Source organism: Mastigoproctus giganteus, chromosome 10 (assembly GCF_048544385.1).
Source record: "Mastigoproctus giganteus isolate SK-2022 chromosome 10, ASM4854438v1, whole genome shotgun sequence".
Taxonomy (NCBI): domain Eukaryota; kingdom Metazoa; phylum Arthropoda; class Arachnida; order Uropygi; family Thelyphonidae; genus Mastigoproctus; species Mastigoproctus giganteus.
In genome coordinates this window covers 214,434,432-214,458,756 of record NC_143584.1, presented here as the reverse complement: position 1 = coordinate 214,458,756, position 24,325 = coordinate 214,434,432, and the positions used below count along the sequence as shown (strand labels likewise).

Genomic DNA, 24,325 nt, shown 5'->3' with positions numbered 1-24,325 from the left:
GTAACTGTATTTTGTAATCAGTATTTTGGTTTTTCCATCAGATATTGAGAAAGAAACTTCAGCCTTCCCATTAGTCAATTAACATTAATATTATTTGCTTACTAGATAATACGTAGTACATTTAAAAAGTTGCTGGAATATCACGCTGGTATTTAAATGGTTTGCGCTATCTATGGCCACAAGATTTCGTGGGGCGTTGGCGTTGACATTGGTGCGCACGCATGCCAAGTGGGAACTGACTCGACCACTTCGCTCGCGTGTCACAGCTGATTAATTGAGGAATGTTGCAGTTTGAACAGCGTGCTAACATCAAGTTCTAACATGGGAAAAGTTCTACAGAGACTGCCATTTCGAATGAGCAAAGGAACTCATTCGAAAGGATAGAAGAATAGTTGAGATTGCTCATGAAGTCAAAACTGTCCTCAGCTCCTAGTGACAAGGGCAAAGGATTCTGCTGACGAACAAGACTGTAGTTCATCCCACAAATCCTCAATGGAATGAGATCCAGGCATTCGGCTAGCCAGGGGAAGATACTTGAATATCCATGTTCAAACATGCAACTTTTCCAGGTGCACCCGATCCGTAACTATGTTCAGATATGTTCTAGCGTTTGTGGTGCCCTTCATTGGAGCGAGGAGACCAAGTATGGCACAGAAAAATATTCCACATCCTTACATTTCCTTCGGCAACTTGTAATGTCCCTAAAAGTTATGCGTGATGGCTTAGTCGATACATCTTCGACCACCACTCGTTTGGAGATACTGTATATGCATGTAATTTATATCTTAACCAAATATCAAAATAGAAGAGCGGTTATAAAATACGCTGCCATACAAAGTTACAAAAAATCCAGCATTCCTGCACGTCCCGGTTCGTAGGAAAAACAAAATATGAAAACATTAAAGACGTACCATTTGAAAAGCAGACAATATCAGCAACTTTAAAAGAGGTATTTTCATTGGTAATCGGGCAGCAAAAGCATCGTGATGGGCAGCAGCTGAGTTCACTGCGTATCGATAGAGAGAGCGTCTAGTTTTCAATCGGTAGCTACTCTGGGACAAACTGATTGGTAGATGATATCCAATGACTGAGATGTTTGTTTCACACAAACATCTCAGTCATTGGATATGGAAAGGGGTTCCGGATGCCAGGAACCCCTTTCCATCCTCGCAGCACACAGAGTTTAAGACAATTGACCTACCTCAACTATATGGCAATATGCCAGTCTCTCGTATGTCCTATCATGGATACACAAGCAATATAAATCCCATCAAGGATCTTTGAATCATCTCAAGCAACGAATCCGAAACAAACTACAGCAACTCAATAAATCTGATGTATCTAAGGCCATTCTCGAACAGAAATAGAACGGCATCACCAGAAGCACTAGTCATGCCAAGCAGAAATACATGAAACCCAAGTTATTAGGTTCGCTCTCGAATATCTATGTAAGTCAGCGTATTATGTATAGGCAAAATATATAAACCTAAAGAGTCAAATTTAGTTTTCATCCCGAGACCTTGTTCTAACTAAAATTTTCCCACTTCAGCTTAATATTGAGTCTATAATGTAATGCCTGTTACGAACATTGAGTAGATGGGAACATTGTGAATTTTCTCTCCAAACTCTCTTAGAAATAAGTTCCGACAGAAAATACCGAACCGTGTCACACGCAAATGTTCATACAGAGACACGCAACATCAAAAGTGGATCGTGACGTGGCCAGAAATTCAACACATAAAAATTTCGTAATTGCGATCATTTGTCATCAACTTAAAGGAGCTACAAACTGAAAGAACAGAAAGGAAAAATATTTTTGTATTATTCATTTTAAGAAAGAAATCTTGTGACCAAATCTGGTGTATGCCGATTGGTTACAATCTCTAGTCATTCTCTGGGATCGGAAATACTTTTTGTAATCGGAAATAACACGTTTCAATCAAACTTAACTCATCCAAGAATAAGCATATTCAATGTGATTTTAGTACTGCTTTCCTCATGTAGAGGGCGAATCACAGAGCGCCATATCCTTGAAAGCTAATAATGCTAGGCTTGCTCTGCGTTTCAGAGGTTCGTGGACATTATTATTAATTGGTGTCTTATTTACACCAAAGGCCATGAATTGTTCAGTGCATTTTGTAGTCAGTTTGCCTGTTTGCTGATAAAAAAAAAAAAAAAAAAAAAAATGCGAATTTCACAGAGAGAAAATCCTCAGCAGGCTGACGATTTTCCCCTCAGGCATGATATGCTAAAAGCCATAAAATTTAGTTTTCTTGAGGACTCACCGCTTCACGAAGGACAAGACCATAATCACTATACTAAATGCATGGGGGTATTGGTATTGGAAATTTTTCATTGAATAAATTAGTTATCGAAGTTACTGGGTCCTGTTTTGTAATCCTCACTTATACCATAGTGGTTATAAATGAATAGAAAACACTTGGGATCAGATCCTTTACGTAGGGAAGAATTTTTACTTTCCCCCGCCCTCACTTCGTGACTAAGTTAGCGCAAGGAATGCTTTTATTCGCTTGAAAAGTCGAGATTTTCATACCACAAAACAAACACCTACAAAATATACAAGTTCCAGAAGGCCTAATCTAAGTTAATCTAAGTTAGTCCCGTCACAGTCAGTCAGACTTAGCCAACCTCCTTCGGCAGCGAAGTCTAGAGGATGCTTCTCTCCAACACCATCGGCTTTTCAGGCATTCTTGGAAATGACAGAGACCCTTTGCATCAACAAAATTTACAAAACCAACATCCTGAAAGAAACAGTCCTCTCAGGTGGCACAGTGGATATAATCACCATCCTCCACCACACTAGGTGGAAAAGGCTTGGGTTCGAATCGCGTCATTGAAATTTTTATGGGCTTTTTTAGCAACGTGGTTCAGTTAGTCGGTCTCAGGATATGGCAACGCGTTCTTTCTCCCCCTATCTCGGAAACAGGTTTTCGTCCAGCGAAACAAGCAAACCACTAATTCTGACACAATATAGTGTCACCTCATAGCCTTAGTTTCTTTGGCGCTTAACATATACATACTCTCAAAGGAATGTACTAACTTATCTGGTGTTGACTTCAGACCTCTCAAAAGGTATGCTTACAGTTCATTACCCCAACAAGGGATTTCTGTCAAAAGATCCTTAGAACTGAGCAGCCAGTGCTTTACTTGCTGTTTTGATGATTTTGAGATTTATTTTTACATATTCTCATTTGATTAACTGCTTAGTCTGATCGCAACTAAAATTATTCTTCATCACCACTAGAAAATAATATACAAATAAGCAAACGAAATACATGTCGGTAAGTTGTGGTATTTTGTGAGCAGTACGCGTTTTGTTATAATTTTCGTAATGAATTTAGGAAAACTTCAAAAGTACAAACGTACAAGTACATAAAATACAAGTATTTTTAAATGTCAAATTACTTTACCAAACGAAAAACGCATGACATTGATAAGCAGAAGAGCTTGCTTCTTTATTATTGGTTCATGATGATCGTCTGCTGATTACGAGTGTACATCATAATTCTGCTACTAGATGAGCAAGCGATTATTGAGCAATCAGTCTTCCTCCCCTATAAACCTTCATTCCCACATGAATTGTACCAGGAGTGAGACATTATCCAGCACGTTTTGGAGTATCTGTCTCTCAACAAATATTAATTCTGTCCACAGAATAACCCCGCAAGTCGGTTATTATCAAATGGTAATTGGTAGCTTTGGCCCACCGCAGGCCCTAATAATTACAGTAGGGAGACACCAAATGTGCCATAGCTAAAACGTTTAAAAGCTAAGCTGAGTTTGATTTACGATGAGGAGCACTACCACCCAGCTTGTTTATAGCGTAGCTGATGGGTTGCAGGCTGTAATAAGTGGAATGGGTCGAGGAACGGAAAATTTTTGTTTACTTCCGCTCACAATGGGGAAGAATTGTCCCAGTTATTCTCAATAACCTGTAAGATTGTTAGTTTCGTTCATTTTTATTCTGAAATAATGCTAGTGGAAAAGGAGAAGAAAAAAAAAAGTTAACGCATTTGGTAGACTTATTAAGTACACCGGATGCGAGTTTTTCGCCGACAGAAACGCACACATGCTACATCAAGAAACTGTCAGGCAGGCTTTTTTTTTCCCCTCACACATACCCACCATAAAGACTTAAGCCTGCACGCAAACGTCATTAGTAGCAGACGAACTTCACGAACGAGCCAAGAAACGCACGTGGCAAGCAGCAAACGGTGGGGGGAGAGGAGGGAGGTATTTTCAAGAAGAAAATATTTTAAAATTTTAATTTTGTTATGATTTAAATATCTCATGATCTATTTAATTATCATAGGTAATTAGGTTATTAAAATGTATTTCATAATCCTGCCAGCAATTATTATTTGCTACAATATTTGTGTTATTATTGCGGGCCGGAACTGTATGCATGAAAGAAAGGGAACTTTGGCATTTCTCGCATGTAAACTGACATTCTGGAAATAGGTCACGGAATTAGAGTCTCGCGCAGGTCCACTTGTATTAGACCCGCACCCGATCCACAAAAAAAAATAATAATAAATAAATAAATAAGAATAAATAAATAATAATAATAAATAAATAAATAAAAAGAAAATTTGTATTTAATACACATCAATAATAATAAGCCGAAACCTGGACTGAATAGGCGAGGGGAAAACAAAAATCCTCGCCACAGAAGTGGATTTTTGGAGATGCTCAGCAAGAAGAGACAGAAAACGGAATAGAGGCATAAGAGGGAAAATGGAAGTAAAAAAGAATATTATTACAACTATCGAAGGAAAGCCTTTAACGTGGTATGGACATGTAAAATGGATGCAAGAAACCATATATCCAAAGCTATCCTGGAATGGATACCTCCAGGAAGAAAGGAGAAGAGGAAGGCCTAGGAGGACATGGATGGAGTACAGAGTGCATGACAGCTCGAAGTTTAACTGACCAACCGCACATTGTGGCGGGAAAAAAATTCTACCAAAAAATAACTTGTAGGCTGAGGAAATCGTTGTAAATGGAAACACTCCTCTTGAAGAAGAAGATCAATAATAAACACAACAGCTTTAAACTAAAATAAATTAAATCGATCCCGTTCTCCAACAGAAGGGAGGAATGTATAGGGCAAAGACCGGACGAAAATGTACACCCTAAAATGTTACCTGATACTGTATATCGACCCAGATGATACTATAATAATTTACGCTGATTGTGTAAAATGGAAAAGGCTACAAACGCTGTTCAAAAGTAAGGGGTGGGGGGGTTGGCGAAGATACTTCGTTTCCAACATCCAGATCCGATTTCAAATTCTAAATACATACTTTCTTAAGGTAAAACTCCAGATTATGGGTACAATTCCGGAGGAAGTGGCTTCTTTTGCTTGAATCCGTCCCGAATTACTGGCGTAAACTAACCTAACCTCTTTTTCACTAACCAAAATTAGTCTATTAAAAAACCCTTAACAGTACTTTTGCTTGAATCCGTCCAGAATTTGGTAATGCCTGCAACACGGCGTACCCATAAACTGGAGATCAGCCTTTCTGAATTATATTATGTGTTTTTTTTTTTGTTTTTTTTATGTGTATTCTATTATTTTACATCTTCATATACCTCACACTTCCATATGTATTGACTTGGCGTATAGTAGCCTAAAGTTTTTCATTCATCATAAAAATTCAAATCACATATACATTTTTTAAAAATAATTTTAATAAACAATAAAAAAATTGAAAATACAAACTATTTTGTATAGATGACGATAAGCTACTTTTAAATTTTACAGCAATTTTGAATTTATCGTGATGAATGCAATCCCCCCAAGTTGCTGTTCTTTTAATCCGTATTCTTTTTTTTTTTTTTTTTTTTGGAACTTTTAATGTTCTTCCTTCAGTTTTGTGCTGAATGATTTCAGTTTTAGTGTCGATTTAATTTCTAATTCTGAAACACTGAGTGCAAATTTTCTAACCAGAAGCAGTACAACATAATAATTCAGGAAATTGAAAAATACGAGTGTACGAGTTTCATATTTTCGTCACCTTTCCACGTTTGTCAATGCAATATTGCGAGAGAGGGGAGAAGATAAAAAATAATAATTTCAAATCTATAAAACTAATCGTACCTTTTAAGTGAATGTGCTCAATAGTAGTGGAATAGCATTGTAATTAAAATCACACAAAAATGCCATACACACCTAACTCGATATTCTAATAAAACAATACAATGAATTAGATTTATTTCGCTGATATTATTCAAATATATCAAATAAATCTGTCAGCTAAGTAATATATATTAAAGTGTAAAGAGGAAATGAAAGAAAGCCATATGCACTACCCACCCAGGGATCGAAATGAGAAGTTTTACCAAAGAGAACGCCAGTTAATAAAATATATTATTTTTAATAATCCGATTACACTTACATGACATTATCGATGAGTATTACGAACCAGAACAGCACCCCAATATCTTCCCGTCCATTTCGAGCCCTGCACCCGCCATTGAAAATGTAGATAAACAACTTTTTAAAAATTCCTGGCCATAGCAGCACATGAATTTTACCACAAGTTAATCTTACTGCACTACAATATTAAAATTGACTATTCTGCCATCTGGATTTTCAGAAGAACAAACACTTAATTCGAAAATACAAAAATAAATAAATAATTAATTAAATTACTATTTAATCAATTAAATTAAATATTTATTTAATTAATTATATAATTAAATATTTAATAATTATTTAAATGTTTTGAAATGGAATGCCAAAGGGGGGGGACACGGAAATATCGAAGGAAATTCTTCCAGCGATCATTTGACTCACTAAGTTTACGTCCCCCCTCGACCAGTTCTCAAAAAAGGAGAGCCTGTTACGATTGCCCAATGCAATTTTGTACTAATATCACGTTCATGATTTCGATGTAAATGAGGGGTGTGTTCATCTGGCTACGTGATACTAGATAATGGAACAAAATATACAAATAGCAGAAAATGAACTTCGTTACCTGTATTTTTGAAGCGGCACACAAACCAGTGGTATCATCAACAAAAATTGATCTGAAATGTGGTAACGCTTACTGCCTTAAACTGCACGCTGATTGTGGTTTAAAATTTAGACACGCAAATCATGAAATAAGTACGGTGATATTTATTATACAGTAGCCTAAGATTAAAAGTTAGGAAACATATAGCATGCGTCCTTTAAACAGTTGAACTGTTTGTGGGATGAAAAATTCGACCTTTCGGGAGAAAATACTGTGCAACCCTTGCCCAAGGGAGGCTTATTTGACTGCTGTATGAAAAATAATGTAAAACCAAGTTTAATGTCTTTGAACGTTCAACCTGTAATATGAGATTGTTTTACGTGGTGATGCATACGTAGAATTCACCCTTGTGTTACGAAATTTGGGAGGTTTCTCACTTCTAGGAATGCGTAGGTTTTCAAGTCCCCAAATACAGCATGTGTGCCTCACTTGCTGTCTTCACTTCATTTCTGACACTGAAATGAAATGTTTTGTGCAAGCAAAGGAGAGAAATTTTGAGGGAAATAAAATGAACGTTATAAATAGAAGTAATTTATAAACTACGTCTATTCTCTTGTTATTATAAATAATTCTAACAAAAAGTCAAAAGAAATAACTTTTTAAGTTGTATGGTATTTTCTTTATAAAGTTAACCGAAACCAAAAATTTCCAAGAATTTTTCGCCAGTTTAAAGGATATATAAAATGTTTATAAAATATTTCCTTTCAAGAAACGAAAAGTTCAGTATAAAAGTCATCTTTTATATTTTCACTCTTAATTGGAATTGCTTAGATTCACCTGATCCATTTTTAGCTCAAAATTTTAAATAATTCGTTGCCTACGCCAATGATTTAAATTGTTTTGTTGCCTCTAAAGAGCAGGAAACTGCGCAATGGTCTTCACCAACAAAAAGAAATAACACGAAATCAAAATCACAATTTTTGTGAATGGCACCGCAGTACAAAAAATTCGCTGGTAAGTCGATCTGGGGGGTTAACCGTTATACCTCACTTTGAATGTGTAAGAAAGAAGACGTATGCAGCACTCTGGATCATTGAACAGGAGCTCAGCGGCATCAAAAACCCTCACCTAATGACCCAATTCATTGTTAAAGGTTTTACGCCTCCGCTGTATGCATCAATTATCTGGTCATCGCCCCTGAGAGTAGCATCAAGGCTTTCCTAGATTTGTAATAATGGCTCCTTGGATGGCTAAATAGGATTGCCGTGAAACTGTTTTATCATTTCAAGAGCGGTCTTGTATGCTAACCTAGACATTGCACCTTGGATGCAAATCATAATAATAAGAAATATTTTAACTCTTGCTAAGTTATTAACAGATAGACTGGATGCCGCTAAAGTGGAAAGTTGGATAACTTGCCCTCGGGTGATGCGATTGAAGAATAAATTTTGTTTACCCCCAAGCGCATTAGAGAATGCGATTGGGAAGAAACAAAACTCAACTTCAACATGACACAGTTGGATACTCTGCGGATATTTTTCCAAGCAAATATTGTTGTTTTTTTAATAATTTGAACTTTGGCCCAGTTGTTGTTGTTGTTGTTGTAGAGTTTTAGGAGTATCAGCGACTAAAGCCATATTACTCCGTGTGCACTGTGGTCGATTTTCTGTTTTCTGGACGAAAAACCCAAGTTTCCGGAAGAGATAAACATGCTACCCTCGCCTGATACCGACTGACTCAGTCACGTTGTGAAAAAGGCCCATAAAATTCCTCACGTCATCGACGGGACTCGTACTCGGGTCTTTTCCACCCGATGTGGAGAGGATGGTGATTCTACCAACTGTGCTACCCACGAGGGCAAACATCGGCCCAGAGAAACTACGTACAAACAAAATATACAAGAAAGAAACCTTTGGCAACGTATACAGACATTTTCAAATATAAACTGCGAAGCAGGAAAAGAACAACCAATCAACTTCCTTCCAGATGAGAAGAAACCTGTTATAAATTTTTATTTTAGTTTAATGTTTAAATTGTTCAATTTTAATAGGAATAATAATTTAATAATCTTATAATAATGTCATGTTCTATGATCTCTCAAATTTTGTAAATAAGTTTGTAAATTTTGAAGTAATGAACCACGCCCTGTAGCCAAAAGCTGTTCATGGGTGTCTCGAAAAAGAAATAAACAGATAATAACGCAAAAGGCCTAGGTGAATCTGTATAGTTCTTCTGCACAGTATTTGCGTTCTAACGGTCATTTACCAGAGGATGGTTTCTTCAAATGTAGGGGTGTAGAAATTGAAAGTTGTTGGTCTCTGGACTAAATATATATTATTATATGACATCAAGCCACTTCCAGTTGAATTATTGATGGTTGGCACAATAGGATCCCTGTCGGATCCATTCACAAGGTGGTAATCTGGTGGTGTGGTAGTTTCGCCGCAGTCCCAATGCTGGAAGGATTTATGCTATTCCTGGCCAGTCTCTCAGGAGGTGACTTGAACTCCTACATATCTAAGTTCCTCACACTCCAAACAATCATCCTTATATTGCTGAAGAAAGGTGGCTGATCCCAAAAGATAGTCAGTGAACTCAAAAGCTAGTCACTTTTATCTGTTAAGTAGGCAAGTGTTACACGTTTTAACATACATCGTCTCTATACATTATTCACCTGATTACGAAGCTCGATTAAAATTTTATTGTGATAGGCAGAGGTATATTGCTAAAAAAAATAGTACCGGAACGCTCGTTCTCCAGAAGACTATATGATAACGCCACATCGACTGTACAGTAACTGAATCAGACTTCAGACTCACGGTTCATAGAACAACCAGTTCTAGCGTCAGCTCATGGCGAATCAAAATGCAGCGTTCGCACGCATCACAGTATATCTCATTCGTTGGATCTCTTTATCTAACACATTGTACTTTAGTAAGAAACGTTCAAGTTTCAATTGCGAAATTTATATTTTTGTTTTCAAATAAATTTTTAAAGAAATCTATTAATTTTAAAGATATATTATATTATATGTATTATTATATATATATTTAGTAGCAATGGGTAAAATAGATTTTCTCCCTCCCCTTTGATTATGCCGTTGTTTCATAATATTAGGTGTATAAATTTAATGATTTTCTATTATGACATTTAGGAAAAAGTACCGGAACGTTGTTCCGGTGCGTTCCAGCCCGAATACACCACTGGTGATAGGTATCTTAAAATGGTTTGCTGCAGTTTTGAAAGCGACTCAATGAGTTTTTTTCTCATGCAGTTGGCAGCCTTAATACAAGCAAACATTGTGGCAACAGAGCAATAAAATGGCGAGTGTAGGAGGGAAAAGAAAAATTATGATATTAGTGTCACCTGTAAATGATTACATCTACCCATATATTTATTTTGTCTGTAAATTGCATGTGTTCTCTGGGCGATTTTCCTGTTTTGCTAGACGAAAAAACCTTGCTATCTACACCTGACACCGATTAACTCAGCCAGGGAGTGAAAAAAGCCCATTAAAGTTCTTCGCGTCATCGACGGGATTCGAACCTGAGCCTTTTCCACTCGGTGTGGGGAGGACGGTAACGATACCACTGTGCTACCGCGCAGACGATAGTGCAGGAGGAAGAAATGTGCGCGTTGTACGTAGCTGTGGTATCCCACAGCTACGTACAACGCGCACATTTCTTCCTCCTGCACTGCAAAGATTCCAATGACTGTAAAGAGACGTGTTCAACGCCAATTCCAGAAAGATCCGCCTAGGAACAATCAATCAGGCAACGGTTAAAACAGCTTCAAGAAACCGACAATGTGCTGCACCAGAAAGGGACAGGTAGGCCTAGTGTATCTGAAGATAAAGTTTAGAAAATTCGGGAAGTGTTCACCCAAATCCTACAAAGCTATCTGCCGGGCAAGCCTGCAGCTGCAAATACCGCAAGAAACATTAAACAGGGTGGTTTTCAAGAGATGGAAATTTTATGCATGAGAAGTGTAAATAGTCCAGGAAATTAAGCCTCACGAACTACAATGAGAAAAATTCGCTGTTTACATTCTATCGTATAGACGAAAATTAGCACTTTCTGGAAAATGTCATTTTCAGTGATGAAGGAACATTCCACCTGTCTGGTAAAGTTAACAGACACATTTGTTTCCACTGGGGTTTCCACTCAATTCGTGAACATGAACGTGACAGTCCCAAGATAAACGTGTGGGCGCACACTCCTTCAGCCAGCTGACTGGGCCATTTTCTTCACTATGAAAACACTGAACTCCGCAAATTACCTAGATATGCTCTAATTGTATGCTTCACCTCAGCTGGAAGATATGCAGCAAGATGTGTTCTATTAACAAGAAAGGGTATCACCACCACCACTAGTTGTTGAGGAAAAAATTTCCTAACTGATGGATCGGCTTCCAGATATAGGTGTATATGCTACAAAAAAGATATAGGTGCATGCCAAAAAAGTTAACAACGTCACAAAGTTAAAAGACTGGATTGATAGGCAGTGATTTTTATTTCTCAAGAGATGCTTCAAAACACTTGGAATGAAATCTGCTGCCATCTTGACATTCTAAGTACTACCAAAGGTGACTATGTGGTTTACTGAAGTGCGATTGCGCGATAAGAAATTCTTTGAGTTGCTTTATTAAGTGCAGGAGACCGTTTTACAATACCTATTACAATAAAATTTTAATGGAGCTTCATAATCAGGTGAATAATTTATAGACACCCTGTATTTGTGGGTAGCATAGTTGGTAGGATTGTCATCCTCCCCACACCGGGTGGAAAAGATCTTAGTTCGAGTCCAGTTGATGACGGGAGAAATTTTTATGGGCCTTTATCAAAACGTGGCTGAGTTAGACGGCCTCAAGCGAGGACAGCATGATTTTTTCTACCGGAAAGTCGTGTTTTTCATCAGGCAAACAGAAAATCGACCACAGAACACATGCAATTTACAGGAAATGTACACTGAGCAATATGGCCTTAGTCGCTGATGCTCCTACAACAACAACAAGCCCTGTATATAGTTCTCCCAATCAAGAAGGGCTTTTCTAAAGAAAAAATATTCAAATAGATTACGAAAACAAAATATATAAATGTAACATCACACCTCTACCAAAGACCACTAACTCGTTAATCTCTTGAAAAGTCTCAATAATTTATCGTCATCAATCAGGTTGGAAACCAACATTGGCAAACAGGTAGCAAGTAACATAACCCTACCACGGTGGCCTAAAAATAAAACCGTCAGGGAAAATGATGAAAAGAACATAACTGACAATTTGATCAGACTACTCCAGATAATAAAGCAATCTATAGTAGATATTTATAGTAATTGACCTTTCAAATTAACGAATCCACTACTCATTACTTCTTTATGCCGGTCCTGATATCACAATAGATAAAGAACCATGAACTACTCCCAGGCAGGTAATTCGATTAGACACAGACGCTCTTCTGCCTTGTCTGTTACGCAGGTAAGGGCAAACAGGGTGTTGAATTAGAGGGAGTGGAGATTAGGAAGTCTGCTTCCGTGCAGTAATCGGGAGATAATGGACTAGTAGAAAGATAAACATGCAATTTTAACCAGTGAGATCACTGTTAGTAGATAAGTCCCTCTAAAAGTGGAAAATTTTCACCAACTAGTTATATGGTTGCTGTATGAGTCGATAATCACCATGCCAACTTATATTAAGTGTTGTGTTATTTTACCCAAATCTCCACGCAACAAAAGTTACCACTTGTTTGTAGAATGTGTTCTCTGCATTCTTTGTAAAAAATATCTCGAATCTTTATATTTCTCATAGAATTATTTCACCAGAGGATGTTAAATTACAACATTTAATTTTATTTCTTTTAAAGTCTGAGATGAACTTTACTGCCCCACAAAATTAAAAAATAAATAAATAAAACAGCATCTATAATGACCTTTTATAGATAGTTTATTTAGCTATTAATTTAATCACTATATATTAAGGTAACGTTTCGGGTATCTTGCCAGAACCCATCCTCATGGTATACATAGGCTGTTTTTTAAGGACAGAAAGAAAAAAAGAATAAACCAATTTATTATCATATTAAAATTAATATTACATATACAAAACTTCTAGTAAAATAATTACTATATATGCCCTCCTAGTTAGCAATTGGTAGGACCGCCGTCGTCCTACATCGGTGGAAAAGATCCGAGTTGGAATCCAGTCGATGACGTGAGGTATTGTTATGAATCTTTTTCACAACGTAGCTGAGTTAATCGGTCTCAGGCGAGGATAGCATGTTTTTCGGATTTTTTGTCCAGCAACCAGCAAATTGACACAGAACACACCGCAATTTACAAAAATATAATATGCGGTGCAATACAGCCTAAGTTGCTGATGCGCTTAAAAGCCTACAACAACAACCAACCTCAAAATTAAGTCGACTGTTTAGTGGCATATCATGAAAACTAACTAGAGCAACGTACTTGCTTTTTTATATAATATTTTCTTTTAATTTTGGGTCGCCTTGAGTTCAGGCCTTAGGATGATATAGGATGATACGCCATTTAAGCTCTTACATTTTTATACAGAGCTGGACCCATACAGTTGCATACATTGTACATGTTTATAGCATCCAAACATTATGACCTCTCTCTCTTTCCACCAGCGAGGTATAGACTCTATTAGACCTCTGAGAGTTGCAGGAGATATGTTGTATCACGTCGCTGGGATTGAGTGCCATAGATCTGCGATAATCCGTGGAGGATTCAAACGCCGGATCTATCGATGCACGTAATTCCAAAGATGCTCTATGAGATTCATACCAGCGAATTCCGCGGCCAAGGTAGCACCTGTAAGTCACTTTGGTGTTCGGCAAACCACTCTCGAACAACACCAGCAAAGTGACAGGGCGCATTATCTTGTGAGAACACACCAGTACCGTCCGAGAAGACAGTAACCATGAAGGGGTGTACCTGATCAGTCACAATAGACAGGTAGTTTGAGCATGTCAGAGTGAATATGTGGGCTTCAAGAGATTCCCAAAAAAAAAAAAAAAAAACCCATCCCTCGTACCAAAACACCTGCCTGTTTCTGTTGAACCAGAATATCGGAGTGATTCCTCTCCTCACTGTGTCCTTACCCTACATCTACTGTCCACAGGAAACGGCAACTTTTTTTTTTCCCCAGTCAATGATCCAATAACGCCGTTCAGTGCAAACTTTAGGCACTGTTGACGATGGATGGTTGTAAGCATGGGTATCTTGATCAGAGGCCTACTCTGGAGTGTACTTGGATTTGGAAACAGCCCTGGTTGTCCCCTGGATTGAAGTCCATGGTCAGCAGTTTAGCCGCTTTCTCTCTACAGGCTCGCCCAAGGTGGACAGCCTATGTTCACCACGACCACTGAAGCGACCTGAGCGACCACCAACTGCTGCTCTGTCCACTATCTATCCACTAATAGAACACCTTAACTACAGCACTCCCCGAACAGCCCACAAGATTCGCAGTTTCTGTAATGCTGCCATCCTTCAATTAGTACCCAACAATCATCCCTTTTTTCGAAGTCCGTCATATCACGTCCCTTGTCTAGTCGATCAAGTATTTCGTACTGCAAGTTCATGGCATGGATCTCATGCCATGAACTTGCAGTATCACATTTACCAGCTCTTACCGCGACACGTGTGCCACCAGGTGGGGAAGAACCGCCGATTGCTAAAACACTGGGGGGTGGTCATAATATTTTGACTGGACAGTGTATACGTATATCAATATTTCAAGCTGGAACGTGTTATCCAATGCTATTTTTGTATTTACCTGCAAGCCTCAGATTGCGACTGAATGATTCAGAGTGATATTGTTACGAATGGGTGTGTGAAGGGGATGGAGGAGATAGAAGAACATGCGTGAGTGTGGGTACTAATTTCCTTTAATTAGGGAGAGAATTAATTATAATAATATATTCTTGTATTTTTATGTTGACGTCCTTCACAAACACCCACCGTAATTATCTGGTTCATTGGGTGGGTGGACAGACACAAGCAGATACTTAAAGTTTTGGATAATATCACTGTTTGCATCCGTGTTACCAAAAAAAAAAAAAAAACACCAAACCCGTAGCCAGGTCAGGTCAAGGGAATTGGCGTGAACAAGGTCATTTTGTTTGTTTGTCACATTTTACATCATGCGTTTGAAGATAAAGTGAGGGGTGGAATACAGAAAACCTGTATAACGATGTTTCTCAACCTTTTCTGGTTAACGGACACCTCTTTTATATTTAAAAAAAATCCAGACTCCATAGCATCGGTTACTTCAACAGATTGTTTTATAACACAAAAATTAAGTTCCTAAAATACATCGTTTAAAATTTACAACAACAAAAAAAAAAGTTGAAATACAAATTAGAATATGTGAACAGTGTTTTTTGCATCTATTATATATTACAATTATAACAGCCAGGTGAAAATTCAATATCTTAAGTTAGTGAAATTTTTGGTGACGTTTACAAAATTTATCTTGTTTTGCTACACACTGCACGACTATTTTTAATATTTAAAAAGCTGATTACGTTTGCCACTTTCATTTCGTCAGACAACAGTAATCTTGCTGAAATCGACAATTTTTCAGCTGTCGGCTGCCAGAAAACAAGGACTTCGTTCCAACCGGTTTTTATTATTATTATTTTTTTATTAATGTGCTTTATTTAGTATTTTTTCATTAACTTCTACTTTAACATATTCCTCATATAAAAAAACATCACGTTGATATTTTTTTCTTTCTTGTCTTTCAATGTTTGCAGCAGATTACAAGTCAAAAGAAATAGAATTAGGCTTAAGGACTAGTCATAATCAGAATTATTATTATTTTTTTTTGTTATTATATTATTTCTCCCTTTATGGGCCTTTTTACGGGTCTTTTTGACAACGGGGCTGAGTAAGTCGGTATCAGGGGAGGGTAGCATGATTTTTTTATTCCGGAAACTCGATTTTTTCGTCCAGCAAACAGAAAATCGACCACAGAACACACGCAATTTACATACAGAGCAATATGGCCTTAGTCGCTGATGCTCCTAAACAACCCTCCTACAACAACAACAACAATCTTTAATACCTTATGCCTTTTAGTCTGTATACTCATAAAACATTAGTGCCGACCGGGCTAGCCGAGTGGGTAAAGTGCCTGCCCGGCAACCCAAAGGTCGCGGGTTCGATTCCCGCCTCGGGCTTGGATCAAAGTACTGCAAAAACCTTGGGAGGTGCAATATGGCCACAGAAGCCGATGCGCTAACAACTACCAAAAAAAAAATCATAAAACATATTTACTAATAAATAAATTATTTATTTACTAATGTTTTATATAAATACAATTTACTTAGTAAATAAATTATTTATTTACTAAGAAAATTGTATTTATGTTAAAAAAAAAACGGAAAAAATTATAAAAATTTTTAGCTATAATGAGTTTCCCTTATTATGCGGGTATTAACATAGCCGCCTAACACCCACGTTATATCGAGATTGCACTGTATTTGTTTATTACATTAATCAGAGGAGAAACGTTGAATTCGTGTTATATCTCAATCGTTGTTAAAATCCAGGAAGAAGTAAGTAAACTGCTTCACGAAAGCGTTGACAGTACAATGGTATTGTTTAACAAATGATGGAGAGGGAAATACGTTTCAAGCGCTGTTAATCAATAAGAAATTAATTAGCAACAAGATTATTAATTATTTACTTTTCGCTTCTATTAATTGCAGAAAAAAAATTCAATTAATTTAAGGAATAAAAAATCTAACGCGCCTCAAATGCAACAAACTTCAGCATAACTTTTCTTTTGATCTATATTAGCATTTAGCATTAGTAGAGGCATACGATGCAAGAAAGCAAGCTTATGCAGCATCAGCCAAAAAAAAAAAAAAAAAAAAAACCGCTCCCATTTCACCCACCCCTCCGTTCGTTCCAAATACCTGCCCAGCTCAGCCTTAAATTTATTTAGGCTATCAACTTCCACAACAAAAGATGGAAGTCTGTTCCACTGATCAACTACCCGCTGGCTAAAGGCAAACTTCCGCACATCTATACCCTACAACTATCTTTCCTCAATTTGAATTTATGCCCTCTCAGGTGATTATTCCGAGCAAGAGGAAGCCGATGGGATTGAGCATGCTCAATCCCATAGGCATTGAGCATGCTCAATTCCATCGGCATTGAGCATGCTCAAACCATTCAAAGCTTTATACACCTCAATCAGATCACCTCACAGGTGCCTAGTCTCCAAACACTGTAATCTGCAAAACTTAAGCCTTTCTTCGTAAGAGCAACCCTTCGTTCCCTTCACTAATCTTGTTGCCCTTCTCTGTACTTGTTCCAACAGCTCTACATCTTTCTTAAAATGAGGCCTCCAGACCTGTATACAGTACTCCAGGTGTGGCCTGACCATTGTCTTATACAAAGGGATAATCACCTACTTATCCCTGCTAGAAAAATTCCTGTATATCATTGACTAGACACCATGAGCTACTCTTGCAGACCGTCTGTACTACTCCTAAAACTTCATATCTGCCTGCACAATTACCTCCAGGTCCTTTTCATTCTCTACAACTGTCAGTGCAGTACCTTTTAACAAATCTCTCTAGCTTTCAACCCCAACCAGCGAATTCCTAACAGCAATCCCATTAAGTATTAATGGCAAACGCGTAATTTTTTTTTTTTTTTTTTTTTTTTGGGTCCTAGCCACTGAAGTCTCAGGAAACTAGGTGGCAGGACCGGCCAGAGCAACTGTTGTGATACTGGACACACCCGGCTAGCCTCCACGTGGCGAAGTATGGGCAATGTCGGGCCTCACTAGGGGCCTGGCGGCCAATAAGCCGGACAAACAATGGGCACAACACATCACACTGCACAGACATGGCCCACACACTTTCAAGTATCTGGCTTGGCAGTGTACTGTCCTCGATACAGCGAACACACCCGGAGATGGGAGAAATCCCAGGTGCCGTCTGACACGAACATACCTTATACCTTGTCAGTGCAGTACCACAGAGTGGATACGTTACTCTGTTACTGCTTCCCATATGTAGTACTTTACATTTGTCAATGTGAAACTTCATTTTCCACCTCTCAGCCCATCTGCTCAACTTTTCTAGATCCTTTTGTAGCAGCGTACTGTCATTAGTATCCTTAACAACCCTGCCAACCTTTGTATCGTCTCCAAACTTGGACATTAAGCCTGATATACCATCATCAATAACATTTATAAATACAGAAAACAACAATGGACCCAACACTGAACCCTGAGGGACTCCACTAATAACATTAGTCCACGAAGAGCAGTGTCCATTGATTACCGCTCTCTGTCTTCTCCCACTTAACGATTCCTTTATCCACAGCAGCAATTTGCCTCCAATGCCACTCTGCTGCAATTTGTGCAGCAGTCTTCCATGTGCAACAGTATCAAAAGCCTTTCTAAGATCCAAATATATAATATCAAAGTTATTCCCTGCATCCAGTCCTTTTGTGACTGCATCATAATATCCAATCAAACTGGTCAGGCAAGACTTTCCCTTAACAAAACCATGCTGTGTCCGAGATATAACTGAAGTCTTGTGTAGATGATCCTGCAGTGCTTCTTTAACCAGTGCCTCCTTTAATTTCTCTGGAACAGAAGTTAAACTAACAGTTCTGTAATTACCTGTGTCGCCCTTTGATCCTCCTTTGTGAATTGGGGTCACATTTGCACATCTCCAGTCCATGGGTACCTCCCCTGAGTCCAAGGAAGCTCTCATAATTATGGCTAAGGGTTTGCTTACTTCTTTTGCTGCCTCCGTTAATATAACTGGAAAGATCCCATTCACCCCAGGTGTCTTTTTTATGTTTATCTTCAGAAATTTTTCCTCCACTTTCCCCTCAGTTATTACAAAATCATCTAGCTCACTGCCAGAGTTTAATTCACCTCTGGCATTTTCCTCCCTGAATAACTCCTCATGTGTGAATGTAGATGCAAAATACTCATTTAGTTTGTTAGCCACCTGAGTAGGATTATCAACAGTTGAACCATCAATATCCAGTCGACCAATCTGATTCAACCCTTTCCTTCTAGAGTTTACATAGGTAAAGAACTCTTTGCCAAAGTTTTCTCATAATCTGTCTTTGCCTGCCTAATCTCCGTTGTGACTTGGTTACAGACCAGCTTATATCTATCATAGGTTTCCATGTCACCCATTAATTTATACGTATCCCATGCATTTTTCTTCTCTGCCATATGTCTCATTAGTTCATCTGACATCCACTTAGGCCTAAACCTTGAACAATATTTCTTAGTTGGTATGAAAAGCCTAGTAGCTTCCGAGATTAATTCTTTGAATGCCTCCCATTTTGAATTTGCTGTTGGTAACATCATCAGTTGGTCCCACCATATAGAATTTAAATACTGTCTCAGACCTCCGTAGTTGCCTTTACGAAAGCAAAAACCCTTCCCTTTACCCCTGATGGTAGTTACCTCTTTGAGTATATCCCACTTGAGCACACTGTGATCACTGCCACCTAGTGGTTCTTTTATCTGCAATTCTTAATGCATGAAGAATTACTACTGATAATCAATTACTCCTTCTAGTTGCCTCCCGAACATGCTGATGTAGAAAACAATCATCCAATAAATCCACAAAAGCCTTGCTAGTGTGTGAGTGACCAACCCACATATATTATATTATAGGCTTATTATAGTTTAAGGAGGAAACGGAAATGCTTTAGCTTAAATTGGTTAAATTAAATAAAACCCAAACATAAATACTGTCTAGAGCCAGCAGACCTGAAAGCCTCAATCTTCCTTTTGACAATCAAAACTCACAGCCCACGCGCGTGCGCACACACATAAACACAAAAACAAAGTTACCAACCTTATCCGACCGTGCGTTTTGTCTACAAACTGAAGCATGTCTCTTATCCATCCTTATTTCAGTGCTTGTAGGAGAAGCTAGGACTACATATAGGATAAACTTACAAAAATATTACGTAAACAACATCTGAAACTTAAAAGTACAGTAGTTGTAATAATTGGGGCTAAAATGAATTTAGTTCGTCTGGCCAATAAATATTGTAAAATAATTTTTTTTTTTTTTTGGTTTGTTTACAATAGCTTTAAAAATATAATGTGCCTTCCTTTAGTTTCAATCGATCTTGTGTTTAAACTTCTAGAAAAAGTGTGCATTGTGATGAGTCACTATAAAAGATAAAACTTTCCAATTATCAGAAAAAATTATTGAGCTTCGTCAGATATTTACAATTCTGTTTCCAAAAATGAGACGGATAATTCATTGTCTACAAGAAGATCAAACAGAGCGATAGAGCGAGAGAAAGAAACAAAAGACATCCTTGCAAGCAAATACATATTTTTTATTTATTTATTTTATAATAGTTTAATAGGAAACAGAACCAACTGATCGTTATTGTTTCGCCTGGCAGAAAAATTAATACATAATACAATCCAAAATGCTAAAAAGATTAAAAAACAATCATCTTAAAACAATAAGACTTTATTTTCAGGAAAAATATGTAGCGTTTCTTGAGTAGAATAATTTTCTATCGGAAGAAAAAAATATTATTGTGTGTTACTTGGACAGCAAATAATCCAAAAAACTGAATGGCTCTGTTTTTTATGATTATTAAGCAAACGACAAGGAGATTTGGATAAAGCAGACGACAAGGAGATTTGGATAAATAAGCAGACGACAAGGAAAGAATGAAATTTAGACAGGGCAAGTAGGAATTCCAACCGTTATGGGATGTCCAACAGACAATGAAAGAAAAACTGGACTGAGGTTAACCAACTGAAGCCCGCAGTTGTTGATTATATAGAGGTTAGTGACCATTTGATTACTATAATTAAATCTCTAATTTTTTTAATTTCCTTTCTGGCCTAATTAACGAATTCAACGAAGCAACACTAATAATCTAATCTTGTGCATTGTAGATACAATTTGTCGCTGTGTCTGTTGTTGTGTGGTAAGGGGAAGTTTATATATTTCTTCATTACATTATGTATCTGTGTCTATCCAACTACACTACGCTGTTAAAAGTATTAGCTGTCTCTCTGATAGCAGCAAAGTACAACCGACTATTCGACATCTTACATGGTTGAGTTAGTCGGTCTCAGGAGAGGGTGGCATGGTTTTCTCTCCAGAAAACAGAAAATCAACCATAGAACACGCGCAATTTACAGACAGTATATACAGAGCAATATGGTATTATCGCTGATGCTCCTAAAAACTCTACAACAACAACATCGGACATTTTGGTACGGACCTAGTATTCCATCGTCGTGTGGACACTTGGTCTGCAGTCCGCAGCACGAAATACATGCTTCAATAAATTCCTGACAACCAAACACTGTATCCTGATGGATAGCGGAATAGAAAAAGCAATCGTTCACAATTTCAAAGTCCACCATAACTGCTATCCTTGAGATTTCTCCATGGTAACATCTCATTACTTCAAGAAAATCTAAATTGGCAAGAGAATCGACAAGAAAATCGGCAAGAGACAATAGCCTCCCCCTTAAATTTCACGGCATTAGCCGCACTGATAATAACCTCTCTGGAGAGACCTTGACCAATAACTCTTTAGCCTTGAACAGTACGCCTCTGACCGTCTTATCATAATATATATTACGATAAGATGGAAGTTAATTAACATAGGACATTGAAAATATGCGCGGACGATTATTTTCTTAGTTTTAATAAGGTATGTTAATTAACTCCCACCTTATCGTATAAATATTTTATTAAATAATGTCGTGTAATATTTAATTAAATTTTTCTTTTTTTGTTTGATAGTAAAGGATTGATATACTGTACAAGGTTTTATCAAAAAGTTCGGGGATTGACTTTGTACTTTGAAGTTGAGACGTCCTAGTGAGTTGCGACTTGTCCCAACGTTCGGTGACTCATCTAGATATGGTACCGCATGAATCATCCGTTTATCCAGTCAGTCTGAATTAGCCCACATTCAATAGCTGTTTTGTCGAATTTTAAAATGAGTGATTTTACTGAGCAGTGAATTTGCATCAAATTAAGGAAGAACGTTACAGAAACCCAGGATATGTTAAAAAACATCTTTTGGAGATGATGATGAATAATTTCCCCGACTGGGGAAATTATTCAGAACACGCCACAGGAGCTATTAGCAACCCCAAAAGAAGCCTATCAGGAGTGCTTCCATAAGTTGCAGAGGTGTTGGAATCAGTCTTTGTAGTATCAAGGAAATTAATTCGAAGAAGGCCGTGGTGAATAGGAGAGTTGGTATAATCACAGTCCTGCCCACACCGGGTGGAAAAGACCTGAGTTCGAATACCATCAGTGACACAAGGAATTTCTATGAGCTTTTTTCACAACTTGGCTGAGTTAGTCGATCTCAGGCGAGGGTTGTAAGGTTTTCTCCAAGAAAATTGGATTTTTCATCCAACAAATCGACCACAGAATACACGCAGTTTACAGACATTATATATGGCACAATATGGCTTGAGTTGCTGATGCGTCTAAACCCTACAACAGCAACTAACCAACTTCGAAGAAGTTCCATCCGAATATCCGGTAAGCTTCATCATTTCCCAAATATTAGACTCCCCCGAACTTTTCTATCACACATCTTATATACAGTGGCATTACAGATCGCTAGTAATTTCTTTCCGAGGTATCTTAATTATCATTGGCCTATTGGCATGCACTAAATTTTCTGCCCTTCTCTCATCTCGTGCATCCATCTGCCATTTTCCATCTTATCCACTGTGACGGCTGGTTATCTTTCCCTCAGTTTGCCAGCACTTGTATACTTCACAACAAAAACATGCCCTCACGGGTGGAACAGTTGGTAGAATCGCCGTCCTCCCCATACCGGGTGGAAAAGAACTGAGTCCCGTCGATGATGTGAGGAATTTTTATGGACTTTTCTCACAACGTGGCTGAGTTAATCGGACTCAAGCGAGGTTAGATGGTTTTTTCTCCCGGAAACTCGGGCTTTTCGTGTAGCAAACAGAAAATCAACCGCAAAACACATACAATTTAAAGATATACAAGGACCAATATGGCCTTAGTCGCTAATACTCCTAAAACCTTACAACAACAACAACAACAACAACTTCCAATAGACTTTTTGTTTCGGAAATAGGAACACCAATAATCGTCCCTTTCTAAAACTCCAAACGAAATTGCAATGTTTTCTTATGCTTGATACAATTACTCGTTCAAAAATATTGTTACTCAGCTCGTCTTTTATTACACTGGAACAGCTCGTCCTCCATAGTTGTGGGAGGGAAGCCATTTCACGGATTACTGAATGAACTTCAGCACAGTATTTAAATTAGATAATTATTAAAGCAACTGTTAAACTTTATATAAAAACAGAAATAAAAAAAAAAAAAAACCAACCAAAAGATAAAAAGTTTTTACTTACCCAACCGTATGTTTATGGGCATGAAGAGAAATAATTAATCTTGCGCGGACAGATAAAAAGTTTCTGTTGGTTTTTATATTCAGCAAGCGATTAACGTTCTTTCACAGAACTACAACAAAACCGATCACCATGACAACTACCAAACGAACAGCTAAAACACGCGCAGCGACAGACGGTATTAACACCACCGCTTGGTCTTTTGGCGAACGATGGATAGAACGACACATAATTATCCAACAGGTAAGTACGCGCGAGTGCATATAATTATCTAAGAAGTAGTTGCCACCCAAGAAGGGTTGTTAGTGTGGCAACGCTCATATTCTCTTAAATTTCGTGATTCCCATAGGAGTCATTACAAATGAATTCCTACTGCGATAACATTTACATGTTTCCACATGCCATTCCCTAACGTACAACAACAAACTTATGGAGCAATTGTTAACATCGTCTGCTAACAAGAATCCAAAATGGCTACATATTTATTATTAATATTATTTTTATTCATGCATGCATTACCGGCACTGATTAGTTAGAGAAGTAGTTGTGATGGAAAGATTAAATTTTTTTGTGGTTGATACCTTGAAATCTCTATAGCAACCACAATTTTTGGTTTCGATCTGACAATTCATTTTATTTCTTTACAGCGCTAAATGAAGTGAAGTATCACAATGGATAAAGTGGAATACAGATTAGTGATTCCGTTTCTCTTTCTGCAAGGGAAAACACCCAAAACAATCCACGAAAAAATGGCTACTGTTTAGAGAAGACTGCCCAGGTTGACTGTTGTGGCACATTGGTATGAACAATTCAAACGTGAAGGAACCTCAGTGCATGGTGAAGAAATCCCAGGATGTTCAGCAACCGCTGTAACGGTAGAGAGCGTTGCAAAAATTGAGGCATTAATCCTGGAAGATTAGTTGCAGA

At 37.8% G+C, this 24,325-nt stretch overlaps 1 protein-coding gene across 5 annotated transcripts in view; it reads right to left on the bottom strand.

Annotated features, from left to right (window-relative positions):
* Positions 1–24,325, bottom strand: part of LOC150079885 (liprin-beta-1-like) — a 179,139-nt gene that overhangs the window by 100,930 nt on the left and 53,884 nt on the right. The window lies entirely within an intron of this gene.